The sequence below is a fragment of the Miscanthus floridulus genome, chromosome 10 (assembly GCF_019320115.1).
Source record: "Miscanthus floridulus cultivar M001 chromosome 10, ASM1932011v1, whole genome shotgun sequence".
In the NCBI taxonomy this organism is placed as follows: domain Eukaryota; kingdom Viridiplantae; phylum Streptophyta; class Magnoliopsida; order Poales; family Poaceae; genus Miscanthus; species Miscanthus floridulus.
In genome coordinates, this window is record NC_089589.1 from 41,601,257 (window position 1) to 41,617,683 (window position 16,427).

A 16,427-nucleotide genomic window follows, 5' to 3' on the forward strand; every position below is an offset into this window, starting at 1 on the left:
TGAAAATTAAAGCAAGCGTAAGTACATGTCGTACTCAACAAATATAACATGGGGTTCATGAGGCTCAAAAGGTTGACACTGGTTTACTGCGATTAGCTTTTAGTGAGTCATAATTTTAGCAATTGAGTAGCAACAAGTTTAGCACAAGCCCATATAACCACATGATCATGTAAACAAGAATAATGTATAGCAATAAACAATAAGTATAAGTGATCATCTATTCCATAAGGATCCCAAGGCCACTCGTTTCCTTGAGCACAGCTATTATAACAGTTTTACACTCTGCAGAGGTCATACATCTTTACCCATGAGTCATGATTTACCCTTTCGCCTGAGGTGATCAGCCTCTTAACCCACTTCCAACGAAGTTCAGCAGGGTTCACCATGAAGTCTTTCAAAGGTTCTAGTGGATGTAGGGATTAATAGGCTTTTGTAAGTTTGCATAAAAGATTGGCATTTGTTAATGAGAACATGCTCATGAAACATATTTCAATCCCTAAAAATGGTAATTAAAAGTACATGTAGCATGTGAGAACATTATTAAATGATCGACATTATATAGTTCATCTCATCATCAAGTTCAATCATTCTCACTAAACTGAGTCTAGAAGAGAGAACAACCGAACAAAGTCCGTCTGAAGACTTTAGGCTTTCGAAAAGACCTCTGCAAAGGTGTACAACTATACCCACATGGACACCAAATATGAACCACCATACCCATGCCCGGATAAGGGTTGCCTAAAGGTTCTGACCATTCCTCAATGTAGCTCTCAAATCAATGAATGGTCTGAATGGGTACCAGTGAATGGGTAATGATGTAATGATGCTTGCCTTTCATATACCAAGGCTTAAAAAGTATAAACGTAGTCTTTGCTATGTAACCTAGACAATATACATAACCGGGTCAGCAACATATTCATCACCTTCATTATCGACATCATAGGTGATACAAAGACGTACAACTCCTTTTGGAGTGGTGATGGCGTCTAGCCTGTAGCTACTATATATACCTATGTTATATCTGGCTGCTTTGTAAGGATAATGTCAACTACCTCATCAAGGTCATTGGCTATGACCTTGCTAAAGCAGTTGACAATATCCTTACAGAGCGGCCATAACACAAGTATCCAGAGCAGCCATTGTTGTTCCGGCACTGAGGGTTCACTATGAAGTCTTTCAAAGGTTCAAGTGGATGTAGGGATTAATAGGCATTTGTAAGTTTGCATAAAGCATGGTGTTTGTTAATGAGAATATGCTGATGAATCATATTTCAATCCCTAACAATGGTTATTAAATGTACATGTAGCATCTAAGAACATTTTTAAGTCATCGACATTATATAGTTCATCTCAGCATCAAGTTTAATCATTCTCAATACACTGAGTCTAGAAGAGAGAACAACCAAACAAGTCTATGCAAAGACTTTAGGCTTTCGAAAAGATCTTTGCAAAGGTGTACAACTATACCCACATGGACACCAAAGCTGAACCACCATACCCATGCCTAGATAAGGGTTGCCTCAAGGTTCTGACCTTTTCCTCAATGTAGCTCTCATATCAACGAACGGTTTGAATGGGTACTGGTGTAATGATGCTTGCCTTTCATATACCAAGGCATAAAAAGTATAAACATAGCCTTTTCTATGCAACCTAGACAATATATAGAACCAGGTCAACAATGTATTCATCACCTTCATTATCGACATCCTAGGTGATACAAAGACGTATAGCTCCTTAGAGTGGGGATGGCATCTCGCCCGTAGCTACTGTATATACCTATGTTATGTCTGGCTGCTCTGTAAGGATAATGTCAACTGCTTCAGCAAGGTCATAGTTGATGACCTTGCTGAAGCAGTTGATATTATCCTTATAGAGCGGCCATAACACAAGTATCCAAGAGCAGCCACTGTTGTTCTGGCACCGCACCAGCCATGATCATGTACTATCCTTAGCTTTTCTCTTTTGAAACTGTTATAATACCAATAAAAATCAATAGAGCAACATTGACAAAATCGAATGTAGAACCTATGTGTGCCTAAGATCAGTCACACACATAAGATGACAAATTACATTGTACCAAGCTCATAGTTTATTACATATCGAATAATAATCCATACAAAGGAACAAGTATCTATCAAAGTAGAGAAAACTTAAATTATATTCATCAAGTGAAGCCTCCAAAAGCCATAGGGATGATTAATTGGTGAACCACAAATGTAGTAATCCTCGAAAAAGTTAGAATAACCACCATAATCTGTTACCCATCTAGGATTTTTGTCCAAGTAATGAAAATAAACAAGCATAAGTACATCTCGTACTTAAGAATTATAGCATGGGGTTCATGAGGCTCAAAAGGCGACACATGTTTACAACATTAAGCATTTTAATGAGTCAAATTTTGGCATTAGTAGCAACAAGTTTAGGAATGCCCCAATTAAACACATGAAACTGATAACATGATTAATGAGATAGCATCTAAAAACATCGTCGATCATTTGTTATTATTCTATAATGAGTCCAGGCCACTCGTTTCCGTGAGCACGGCTATTATAATAGTTTTTACACTCTGCTAAGGTTGTAGAACTTTACCCATGAGCCTTGATTTGCCCTTTCACCCAAGGTGATCAGCCTCTTGACCCACTTCCAAGGAAGCTCGGTAGGGTTCACTATGAAGCCTTTCAAAGGTTTATCTAACAAGTTAGTAGCCACTAGGTTTTTGTGGCAAGTAGATATAGAGCCCCCCTTTCAAATGGCACACTCACGCAGAAGTACTCATAGGAACAGAGGCTGCACTATACCCATCGTGACAAGCCCCTTTTGCGCCTTTTGGTACCACTAACAAGCTAGAAAAGGTCATCATACTTGACTAAAACCAGAGCCATATATCACTCATGGTTGTACTTTAAGTCTCTGGTTGTCACTTCTAGATAAGTCCTTAGGGAGATAAACTAAAGCATTTGGAAAGTAGCCAGATAAGTCCTTAGGGAGAGAAACTAAACCATTTGGAAAAGTAGCCAAATACTCCAGCATCCTTCTGTCCATGTTTCTAAAAAGCATGTTTTAAGGTTTATTGCATATACCATTAGTCAAGTTATAGATCATGGTCATTTAATTGAGCACTAGCATCGTACTGCCCAATGCATAAACTCATAGGTGACAAGGTACAAGTATAGAGCCAGGAAATCCTTAGAGGTAATCAAGGTAGACACATGTAGTATGAATTAAGTAATTAAAGGTAAATAGGTAACAAGGATGATCCCATGCTATACTTGTCTTTTACACTTGCTTTCCACTGAAGACAATTGTTCATAGAAATTCTTCAAACTTCTGTTCTGCAGCTTTCGGCCTTTGATGCTTGAGTATGGTTCTTCTACTCGTAGCGAACACCAAGCATAGAGAAATGTACAAATAGGCAAACCAAAAATAGCTAAACACATTATTCAAATCATAGTGAAAAGCTTAAAAAAGAACATGCTAAAAGAGGGCTCATTGCTACGATCAAGAGAACGCAAGAAACACCAAAAACAAAGCTACGATTGAAAAGAAACGACTATCGAGAGTATATGTAAGGAAAATAGACCCTAGGCCCATTTACTTTGAATTTTGGTGTTTGATGACCAACACAACTAAATTGGACTAATGGATTTGCAAGTAATTATTTTGTAGTTTAATAGGATGCAAAACATAACTTGGACGAAGGCGATGTGATGATCCAATGATCAACAACTCAAGAAAGACATATGAAGATGCATAGAAGACATACAAGGTCAAGCAAAATCCAAGCACGAAGATTGAAACCAAGCCAGACGCAAGATCACGAAGAAATGAGCCCGACAGAAGTGACAAGACGTGGCCCTATGAGTGAACGGACGCGTTCGATCAGGTGCCAGGAAACAGCACGCGTCGGCAGCTGTGACCGGATGTTGTGCAGCAGTGACCGGACGCTGAGCACAGTAGTGACCAAACGCATCGATAACACTATTCATTGTCATGGTAGAGTTTTTAGCGTGATCAAACACAGCAGACTGGACGACCGGACACACAAAGTGCAGCATCCGATCATTTCCAGAGAGGTTCCAGAGCGGCACTAGTGCGACCGAACACGTTCGGTCGATGATGACCGGACTCAACCCAGAGTCTGATCAGTGCACATGCTCCAACAGTCAGGACGACCGAACGTGTCCGGTAAGGACGTTATCAGCGTCCGGTCAGTAGCAAAAAAGTGGATTTCGTCCCCAATGGCTACTTTATTAGTGGGGCTTATAAATAGACCCCAAGCAGCCATTTGAGATGGGTGGAGCTGAGAAAACATACCAATGGTGTCAATACACCATTTTAGTGATCGCCACTTGCATAGTGCTTAGTGATTCATTAGGTGATTAGCGTAGGTACTTTATGAAGTGCTTAAGTTTATTAGACCACCGCTTATGCGCTTGCTCTAGGTTTAGACCTAGTGTTTAGTGAGGTTTGCATACCTCTTACCACTCGATGCTTGCGCGCACCATTATTGTATATCAGAGGGACTTGTAATCTTATGAGATCACACCAACCGCATTTGTGGTGTGGGCGCCATCTTGCACCGAAGGGAACAAGGCCCGCGGCGGTTTGGCCGGAAGCTTGATAGTGAAGATGGTGGGGAGCGGTCTAGGAGAGGCTTGCCGGAAGGCACACCGGAGACCCACTTGTGAGGGTTTCCTTGCGAGAGTCTCCAACGAGGACTAGAGGAAGCTTGCGCGCTTCTCGATACCTCGGTAAAATACCGGAGTCATCGACGGGAGTTTGCATATCTCTACCTTATTCTTTAGCTTCCGTATTTACATGGTTTGCATAATTCATTTTTTGCGGTAGAGATAGCAACACACTAGCAAAACCGTAGTTGCACATTTAGATAGTTTATCTTTTGCATAGCTTTTGCTAAGAATAGAAAAAGATGTCATAGTTTAGAGTTAGACTTTTAAGTTGTCTAATTCACCCACCCTCTTAGACGTCACGGTCCCCTTTCAGTATAAAAGAGAAGCCTACATGCTTGATTTATTTTAATTAACCAAAATAAGATCAAGGATATCAGAAAACATCCTAAAGTTGAATTAATTTGAATTATGTTTTAATTAGAAAGGATGACGTTAAACCTTAGTCATATTTTAGTTATAAATATTTCATATCAGTTATGCCACTAATTTAGAAACCTAAAAGCGAGTGAGAGCATCTAAGAGAACCATTATTTGTTTTGTGTTTAAACTAAAAAAGTTATAATTAATGAAGAAACATTTGAGTTGGTATTAATCAAGTTAAGTTTGATTTATGAAAACGCCAGGTTGGTGTTAATTAGAAACTCAATCAATTGCATAACCATTAAAAAATTAACATTTATGTTCAAATTCAAAAGCATAGGACATGCTAAACGTTTCTGTTAACATGTAGTTTACATTGTCACGAAGCTAACGTAACAAAAAAGGGTTTAAACGGAGCTACGGTTTGAAAGTTGTGAGCTTTTGAAGTTTGATGGTATTTCTGTAAATAAGTAAAACTCAATGTTGAAATTAAAATAAGAAAACCTGATTTTGAAGAGACCAGGATGGGGGGCATTATTACCGAGAAGTGCAGGGGCTAGATTGGAAGAACGGCATGACTCAGAGAACAATGGATAAAATAGATAAAAAGGTAGGGGCTAGTCGGACAACAGCTCGATTTGACCTTGCTGTTGTGGTATTTACGATGACGTGGCGTGTGCTGATTGGTTGGAATCTGACGACGTGGCGAGCTTTTGACCAGTCATTGACTAGGGTCGTTAACCGGCGTGGGCTGGCTGTTGGTGCAGCTGGGCTGCGAATGGGCCGGCGCGGGAGCGGGGGAAGCGAAAGAGGGAGGCCGGCTGGATCGGGCTGCTGTGGCTGCGGGCCAGAAGCCAGGGAAGGGTGAGGAGTGAAAAAGAAAAGGCTTTTCATTTTTCTAAAAGGGAAACTTGATAGGGGTTTTCACAAATTTGAACTAGTTTTGAAATATAATTGGAAGGCTTATTTCAAAAACAGAGGAGGTCTTAATCATGGTTTGATCGAATTTTTGAAATTCGTTTTTCACTCAACAAGCCAATGCAAAGGCATCAATGCAACAAACATATCACAATAACTTTATAAAAGTTTTATAAAGCCACATTTTCACTTTAAATTGTCAATAAATAAATAAATCTTGGAAAATTTTAGAAAATTTATTAAATCCTTTAGTTTATTTAGTGTTCTCTATTCACAACCCAAAGTAAAATTTTGTGGGTGTGACATCGTATCTTTGTTGGCTCTGGAAACTCACATAAGAGCAACTCAACAAACAAATTCTCTATATCATTTCTAATTTATAAAAATAGAGATTTTGATAAAAAAAAATACCCTCCAATAACATCTTTAATTGGATCTCCGCCCTCTCGGATATCTCGATGGCTCTCTAGAGTACCGACGAGATATAAAAAAGCTGTTGAAGCGTACAAAGATATAAAAAATAATTTTTACTCAAATGATTCTCCACATAATGATTTAGAGAGTAAATATTAGAAAGACTCTCGGAGATGCTCTAAGTGCATGATGCCAAGCAAACAAACAGATATTGTCTCATTATATATTATATTGCGGACTTAAAAATCGTTAGAGACAAGAGCCGTGGCAACCATGCGGTGTGATATAGCACCACAGCCTCCATCCCACGGCACGGAAAACGTAAGTGCTAGTTCAATCTCGTGGTCCCTGTCTTGTCGTGTGGACAGAATCATAGGTGCCGCAAGATGTTTGGTAGTATTTTCATGGGCCACCGTATATCTGATTTTGATCGGAAACAAATAGGCCCATTCTAGGGTAGTGCAAGCATGCCTTAGTAATGAATGGCCAGCTAACTAATAACAAATTTAAAATCATAACAAAATCACAATTGGCCCGATGACTAAAACTGGTTTCGGTAATTGTAGACGTACAATGATTGTATACCATATATATATACTTAAAGGCTCGTAGATAGCTGGTACATTGATATTGCACCGTATTTAAAAGGATGCTTAGATTGCTGTTAAAATGATTTAAGACTTAAGCTATTTATCTGTTGACAGATTTTTTATACTAAATCTGTCAGATTTCGATTGTGCTTTAGGATTTTTGCTCCAGCTGTCACTTTACCGGGTTTGTAACTATTGGGTCACATTTATAGAAAAAAAAATTGACAGATTTGACTACATAAAACCTGTCGATAGACAACCGGACACTCCCATTATTTAATTTACACCATATTTGGATCTCCACATCACACCATACCCAAAGTATATTAGTACTAAACAATATAATTGGATTTGCATATATATCCATGGAGTACAAATATCAAATATAATAAACAATATAATTGGATTTGCATATCCATAGAGTACAAAGGCTCTCTTCGTGTGTGTATATATACATATATATTATAATAATAGACATAGCACTCCTCCTAAGTCCAAACACAACCATGTCGTCGTTCAACAAGAATCTATTGGTGTCTGGGTTCACCTTGGCATTGCTGCTCATCGTCGCGTCGCATCGTAAGTCCCAGAAAAACAACAATATATTCATCGTATGTACTAGATCATTCTTGAAAACTGCCATATAATAAACTTGTTGTGACCGGCTGCATGCATGGATGCAGGCGCGACAGCAGCCTGCGAGTCGAGGACGGGGATCATGTGCACGTCCGACGACATGTGCGTGGCCATCTGACAGCAGAGAGCCGGCGGCTACACCGGCGGCTACTGCTCCACGGAGCACGTCGTGGGCGACCCCTCGTGCGTGTGCACCCCCTGCGCTGCGCAATCGACGACGGCGGCTCTGGCGGAGGAGCAGCGAGCCGGCAACGGAGACGCCGGCGGGATGGGAATGGCCAACTGATTATACGCCGCGCCGGATTTTGGCCGGCTAGGTAGTAGGAGGCTTATCGAGCAATGAAAATCAGGACTTTTGATCCACCGATCTGCTCATGTCTAGCCAATCGCGTCGGAACAAATTTGATCGTTTTAATTTTTTTTTTCTAAATACATACTCCCTTGTCCGAAAATAAATTAACTTCAAAAGTCTTTACTTTGGTACGGAAGGAGTAGTTTCTACTGTACGTGCACATAGCGTATATCTGATCTAGGTAAATATAATGGCTATCCACATTTTGAACGATAATTCACATTAATCTTTGAAAATAAAGAAGAGGCCAACGAATTACTGATGAATGTCCTCGCCACATCAACTACCATGTGCCCATGATGTACACAAAGCCACCACAATTGTCAGGTTTGCTTGGCTGATAAGCTATGGCTGAATGTACTGTTGGCTGATTTATTGTGAGAGAAAAAATATTGTTCGTTGACTGAAAAGTACGGTTTATAAGCCAAATAAATAGGGCGAATATTAGAGTTATGGGGCAACAATATCAATTGAGAATTTTATATTAATGTTTTCAAGACTGCGGGCATTTAATTGATGATTGTACGAAACAAGTTGCTTCGTTTTGTGTACTGTGGTCGAGATGCTTCAAAGTACTATAGTTTATTACTATCTACAAAGGATTTACCACACAGGGCGCTTAGCCGCTTACCACATCTAATCCATTTTATCTCCGGATGGAACCACTACCTCATATAGTATTTGCAGGGGCGGCTCTAGAGATTTTGTAGGGATGGTTTGCTCAACCGTACCTACCCAAGCCTTCTATAAATTATGCATTTGTAGAGGCGGTTTTTAGACCGCCTCTACAAATCGATTTGTAGAGGCGGCTGGTGTTATCAGCCATCCCTACAAATCGATTTGTAGGAGCGGTTGTATATTGAGCCGCTCGTATAAATCAATTTCTAGAAATCACGAAAAGAGGGGCAAATAAATATCAAATTATTTTTTTAATCTGAGGAGGTCTCCACCGGCAGCCACACACCCACTCTATGGTTGCAGCATTTTTACACGATTTTTGCACACTTTGCGTCGGCCAGAATTCGAACCCGCAACCTCTTTCTCGCGCACAAACTCCTCTACCACAACACCTCACGATAACTTAGTCTACAATCCATTTTGGTTCCTCACATATTATACGAAACTGAGTATAAATTGATTGTTTGAGGCCCTAACTAATTCAAATGAAAAAGTTGTCAACTACAAAGTTTTATAACTTTTCGAGATATACAACTTTCACTTTGGTAGTTTCTCCATCTGAGGTCACTTATAAAATTTGAATTTCAAATTTAAGAAATTCGAACATAGTTTTCCATGACAAGATGATTTCAAATGAGAAACTTATCAACTACAAAGTTTCATAACTTTTTAAGATCTACAACTTTTATTTTTACTGTTTGTCCATCCGAGTCCGTTTAAAAAATTAAAATTTCAAATTTTTGGAAATTCAAACGTAGTTTTTCTTGACAAGATGATTTCAAATCAAAAAGTTGTCAACTACAAAGTTTTATAACTTTTTGAGATCTACAACTTTCATTTTGGTTGTTTCTCCATCCGAGGTCGTTTACAAAATTTGAATTTTAGTGCTTAATTTTTAATACTCGGTGTCTATTTGTAGGGGCTGTTCAATATTGAGCCGCCCCTACAAATCTAAGGGCAGCTAGATATAGAGCCGTCTCTATAAACCGGGTCATTTATAGGGGCGGCTGATAACACTGGCTGCCCCTACAAATCTATTTGTTAGGGCGGCTCATTTGGCAACCATTTGTAGGGGCGGCTCAATATAGAGCCGCCCCTACAAAGAAAGGGAGGTGTTGCCACAAATCGTTTTTGTAGTCGTGAACCTAGTGCACACACACCTGTGGTGTGATCGCTGGACCAAGCGTCCCTACTCCAACCAAGCTGTTGACAACCATTTTGTGAAGTTATCAAAATATGAAATGGACATCACCATTGTTTCCTCTCATCGAGATGGTAAAAAAAATATATGAAACGTCCAATTCAAAGTCCGGATGAAGGAGTTACACCCTCGGAAAGATACTTCCGAGAAATCTAAAAAACTTGCTTTGGGTGCCCGACGTCATCCGCATGTGTAGAAGTTCCGATGGGCGTCCGAAGTTCCGATGTTCGGAAGTTCCAACAGGCATCAGAACTTTCGACAGACTAAAAAAAGATCATGTTCGGATCTGGCCTTTTGGATTCTGATTCGAACTGTTATAAACTCTTGAAAAACTTGGAAAAGACATCTTGAAAGGGATTCCTGCTGGGATAACACCACCCCCCTCTATATATACTAGAGGATTGATCATGGCGATTGAGTAATCCAACATCCAATCGAACCTTTTTACATTATTACTCCTTTTTTCCTAATCTCTTCAAACTCATACTTCGATCTGTTCATCGCTTGATCCAACGACCAAGGATGGCGTCCTATGTTTGTCGATCGACCAAGGGCAACCCGACGATGTACTTGCCTCGTGGGCATACTCTTACGGTTTATTTGCTAGTTTGCTCGAAAACTAGCCGTTCTTCGTCACGTAAGAACGTTTGATTATCTTTTGGTGGTTTGCTCATGAAACCTCACCATTCTTCACCATGAAAAGAGTGTTGGTTATCTGCTGCATGTGAGAAAACGAGATCCATTTTCTGGACAAATTAATGGGCATTTAATCCACTTTTGTGCTTTGTCCTAAGCTCGGTTACCCTCGTTCCTTACCTCTCGGTCGCACTCGTTCATACTGCATCCTGTGGGAAACCCTCGGCCTCTCGCCGCGTGATCCTCAGCGAGGGCGAGAGGTCTGGAATGACCCCATAGTTGGCACTATCCGTGGGGACCCCATCGTACCACAAATATCGAACCAATGGCAACTGGGATGAGACGAACCGGCAACAAAAGCAACAGAGATCCTCAACCCTTGCGTGGAGCAAAGACGGTCACGGGAACCTCCGTAGATGGAGGCAGAGGACGGAGGACCCAGTTGACCAAGAAAGGCCTCCCCCAACTAGGGCTGAGGACAATCCTCAGCCTAGCCGCCCAGAGTCGACAACGCAGGCATGGTGCCTCAAGATGATGACAAAGATGCCGAGGCGAGAGGACTCGAAGCCTTGAACCAAATGCACGAAGAGATCCAGGAAAAGAGTCACAGGGTCGAAGCTCACCAGAGACAGGCACACCTACAAGTCATTAGACAAAACGCAGACGAAGTTAGAGAACAACTCAGGAGAATGAATGAATACCTGGCCGCCGTCGAGGCCGACCCAAATCACGCACTAGAGCTAAACATCCACCCACCACCCCTGCCACTTCTATTCCATCCAAACCCTCCACCTTCGCTCCACCAAAACCCTCGCATAAACCAGGTATACCTAGAATATATACCCCTGGCTATCCACTACCAACCACAAAGAAACCCACCCCCGCCAATGCCTTATGACCCAAAATCCCCCCTAACCCACATACTGCAGACAAAAAGTTGGCCACTTGAATACAAGCCACAAAGTCTACCAAGGTATGACGGTAGCGTAGACCCTCGCCAATTCATAATGAGCTACGAGGCTGCAGTGGCAGTAGTAGGCGGGGATGAGTACACCATGGCAAAGTCCTTCGTGATCATAGCACGGGATATTGCCTAGACCTGGTACAACAACCTCCCTCCAGGCTCGATAGATTCCTAGGGAAACTTCCACGAAAAACTATGCAATAACTTCAAGGGTGTTAACCCTTCGACCAACAATCCCATGGAGCTATTCACCAGCACTCAAGCCAAGAGAGAACCCCTTCAAGACTTCTGGCGAAGGTTCATTAAGCTTAGAGCAAGAACCCCAAACATAACATATGAGGTAGTAATCTTAGCAGTGGTCAACGGAGTGAGACCAGGGCTATGTTCCTTGAGGCTCGCAAGAAAGCCACCAAAAACCATCACTGAGCTACATGAAGTCATGGAAAAGTACGAAAGGGCAGACACTTTCTTCAGGTCCAAGACCGAAGCTCAAAGAACCTAGCCACGCCAACCTTCAAGGCCGCAACAATGCAATTAGTACCCTCGCATTGACCCAGTCAATGTGAATGCCATAGAAGCCACACTCCTGCATTGCCAGAAATAGCAACCAAATACAAGATCTCAACAAACCCCCACCAATAGCCAAAATGACAACAGAGACCATACCCAAAATAGACCCACGCCAAGAGACCCAGCAAAGCTCTACTGCCATTTTTGCGGGCCAAGAAAGGGGCACATGACAAAACAGTGCGCCTATTTCGCGAAGGGAAAGGAATACCAAGAGGCGCAGTGGGACGTCGCCTCAGGACCACCAAAACCTATCAACTACACAAGAAGACAACCCACCAACCCCAACCCATACCAATACACACTAATAAACTATGGCATTCCTTCACAACATCCACCCCAACACCACTCAACCTTTGCCAGCTACAATCCCTCCTATCATCACTACATCACCTTAGACAACCCACAAACTTCATTCAACTACCAGAACCGTTCAAACACCCAACCTACTCAGTTACCCACCCTCCCACACCACCACAAATGCAAAACCGACATCCAGCCTTACCACCACCACCTCCACCACCATCAACCCAACCCTCAGCACAACAAATAAAAAATAGAGCCCACAAGCCAACCCAACCAAACAACAATCAACAACCCAACATCAACCTTCGGCATGATACTCACAGTCACTAGAGGGTCCAACGAGGATCACGACAACAAGAGGCAGCGCAAGGAGCACATGAGGTGGGTGCATCACCTCGCCATAGAAGGGCCCCACAAAAACTCAGAATGGTCTCACATCCCAATAACCTTTGACAGTACAGATCTCAAACTGAGGGATTACCCCCACATAGATGCGATGGTCATCGAAACAAACCTGGCTGGCTAGGCAGTAACAAGAATACTGGTTGATACTGGTAGCTCCACCGACATGTTATTCACATCAACATTCGACAACATGAAACTTAACATAAACCTTCTCCAACCAGCTGGACGCCTGTTGTATGGATTCAGGGGCAAGCATGTGAAGGCAATAGGCAAAATCACCCTACCAGTCACCTTCGGCGACCAAAACAATAGTAGGACAGAGCACATAACCTTCGATGTGGTAGACATGCTATATAATTACAACGCAATCTTTGGCCGAGGAGTCACAAACATCTACAGTGCAGTCCTCCACCTAGGCTATCTTTGCATGAAACTACCCTCAGCCAAGGGTGTTATCGCCGTATACGGTGACCAAGACCTCACTCGAGTAGTAGAGGAAATAGTCACTCTAGGACAAAAAAATGTACACAACCTCAACATAGAAAGCCAAACAACAAGGAACCTTCGCCTGACAAGCCAGAATAGCAAATACGGTCGAAGTCAGCAGAAGAAACAAAGAAAGTTCCATTGTTCAAAGGGAACACTACCAAGCAAGTCATCATCTTCGCACTGCTGGACAAGAAAACTGAGAGTGAGCTTATCCATTTCCTGCATGATAACAACACCATCTTCGCTTGGTCCACCGAAGACCTTCGTGGCGTGGACAGATCTATCATTGAACGCAACCTAGAAGTAAACAAGAATCTTCCCCCAGTAAAACAAAAGCTTCGCAAGATGTTTGAAGAAAGAAAGCAAGTGGCCAAAGCGGAGGTCCAATGCCTACTAGACGCAGGGGTCATCCGGCCAGTCAAATACCCAACTTGGCTATCAAATGTTGTGCTTGTAAAAAAGAAAAATGGCAAATGCAGAATGTGTGTCAATTTCACGAGCCTCAATAAAGCTTGTCCCAAAGATGATTTCCATTACCAAGAATAAGCACCCTCATTGACTTAGCCATAGGATGTGAACTCTTATCACTCCTCGACTGCTTCTTAGGCTACCATCAGATCTGGATGAACCAAGAAGATGAGGAAAAGACAAGTTTCATCACCTCTTTTGGGACATACTATTTCAGAAGAATGGCAGAGGGATCACGCAACGTAGGGTCAACCATCACTCGCATGACAGCGGAGGTATTCAAAGAAGACAAGACAATATCAGCCTACGTGGATGACATCGTCGTACAAAGCAAGCTCAAACAAGATCACATCGAAGACCTCCGCAGGGCATTTAGCAACCTCCGCAATGCTGGACTCAAGCTGAACCCTTAAAAATGCATATTTGGCATAAGGGAAAATTGCTCGGTTGCCTTGTCTCAGCAAGGGGAATCGAGGCCAACCTAGAAAAAATCAATGCAATCCTCAACATGGAGCCACCAACATCCAAAAAGCTGGCATAGAGGCTCACAGGGAGGCTCGCTGCCCTGAACAGATTCATCTCAAGGTCTGCAGAGCGAGGGCTCCCATTCTTTGAAGGCTTGAAAAACACGGACCCATTCAGTTGGGGACCTACCCAGCAAAAAGCCTTCAAAGACCTGAAGGTCTACTTGCACAACCTCACAACCCTCACTAGGCCACAACCCAGTGAACCACTCCTCCTTTATGTGGTAGCCTTGCCCCATGCAATCTGCGCTGTGCTAGTAAGAGAAAAGGAAGACGAGCATCAGAAGAAATAGTTACCAGTCTATTACGTATCTGAAACCCTCGATGGCACCAAAAATTTTACACAGAGATGGAGAAGGTGGCCTACACAGTAGTTATGGCCTCTAGAAAACTCAAGCACTATTTCCAAGCGCATAAGATTATCATACCCTCGAGTTTTCCACTCGACAACATTTTGAAGAATCCAGAAGCAATAGGGCGAATTGGAAAGTGGGCAACGGAAATCAACAACTATGTTATAGAGTTCGTCAGCAGAAACACAATCAAATCTCAAGCCCTCGTAGACTGGACACCCGACACACACAACACAGCGGAGGTCTCTGAACCAATTTGGACAGTGCACATAGACAGAGCCTGGGGGTCATTAGGAGCTGGAATTGTAGCAATACTAACCTCGCCATCCGGTATCAAGCTCAGATACGCAGCAAGGCTTGAATTCCAATGCACCAACAATATAGCAGAATATGAAGCAATCATCCAAGCTCTATCAAAGCTTCACGCACTCTTAGCGAGACGGGCAGTAATCAAAACTGACACCCAAGTCATCTCAGGCCACATCGAGAAAAGTTTCAAAGCTAGAGAACCCGAGCTACAAAAGTACTTGCTCACAGTCCACAAAATCGAAGGTTTCTTCCTGGGAATCACAACCAAGCCAATCCCCAGATCAGAAAATAGCAAAGCTGATGAGCTAGCAAAAGCCGCCACACAAGGAACCACCTTACCCTCAGATGTTTTCTATGAGGCAATCAATCAACCCTCTACGGAAATGAACGTAAAAGCACCAAAGCTCATCAACACAATACACAACAAAGATTGGAGGGCACCCATTATCGCCTACCTCAAAGGCTACCACGAACCAGAAACCAAAGAGGAAGAAAAGAGAATGCATCAGAGGGCGCGAGGGTATAAAATTATCAACGATGAACTATACAAGGCCAGCATAACAGCCCTGCTGCTTAAGTGTGTCACATTCAGTGAGGGAAAGCAGATACTGAAAGAGATACACGAGGGTTCATGTGGATCACACAATAGACCCAGAGCAGTAGTGGGAAAAGCATTCGGGCAAGGGCTCTACTAGCCAACAGCAATCAATGACGCAGCCTCTCTGGTGCAGCAGTGCGAGGGATGCCAGCTTTTAGTGACACATTCAAACAGACTGGGGCTGCCAACCACCCTAATTTGCCCCACTTGGCCACTTCAACGATGGGCAATGGAATTGATTAGACCCCTGCCAACCACTCTAGGAAACCTCCTATATGCGGTGGTTGTCGTCGAGTATTTTACCGAATGGATAGAAGCAAAGCCATTAGCAACAATAACCTCGTAGACCATCAAAAAATTCTTCTGGTAGCAAATCATATGTCGATTCAGAGTGCCAAAAGAACCGACAGTAGATAACGGAACTCAATTTAATAGCGAGCTATTCAAAGAGTTCTGCTTGCAGATCGGAACGAAGGTACGCTTCCTCTCAGTAAGACACCTATAGTCCAACGGCCTCATCAAAAGAGCAAACGGCATAATCCTCCAAGACATCTCAAAAAAATTACACGGCAGACCCAAGGGAAAATGGGCAGAGGAGCTCACCTCAGTCATATGGTCACACAACACCTCCGAATCGAGGGCAACCAAATTCACACCATTCAAACTCCTCTTCGACGAAGAAGTCGTCCTGCTGGAAGAACTCACGCACAGGTCACCAAGAGTCATCTTCGCAATTGACGCAACAATCACTCAAGATGAAGAAAAACTAACAAAAGACCTAGCTGAAGAACTCAAATGCCAAGCAGTCAACAAAAGACCTCGCATCTACCAAGCCAAAACCACCCGTTGGAGAGACAAGAAAGTAAACCCTTGCCAAATCAATTCAGGAGATATGGTTCTCATCAGAAAACAAAACACCAAGATGGCTGGCAAGTTTAAACCAAAATGGCTCGGCCCTTACCTGGCCAC

The 16,427-nt window shown here is 42.5% G+C and overlaps 1 pseudogene; it reads left to right on the forward strand.

Moving 5' to 3' along the window:
• The first annotated feature begins 7,478 nt into the window (after positions 1-7,478).
• Positions 7,479-7,894, forward strand: LOC136487423 (uncharacterized; annotated as a pseudogene).
• Positions 7,895-16,427: the final 8,533 nt, after the last annotated feature.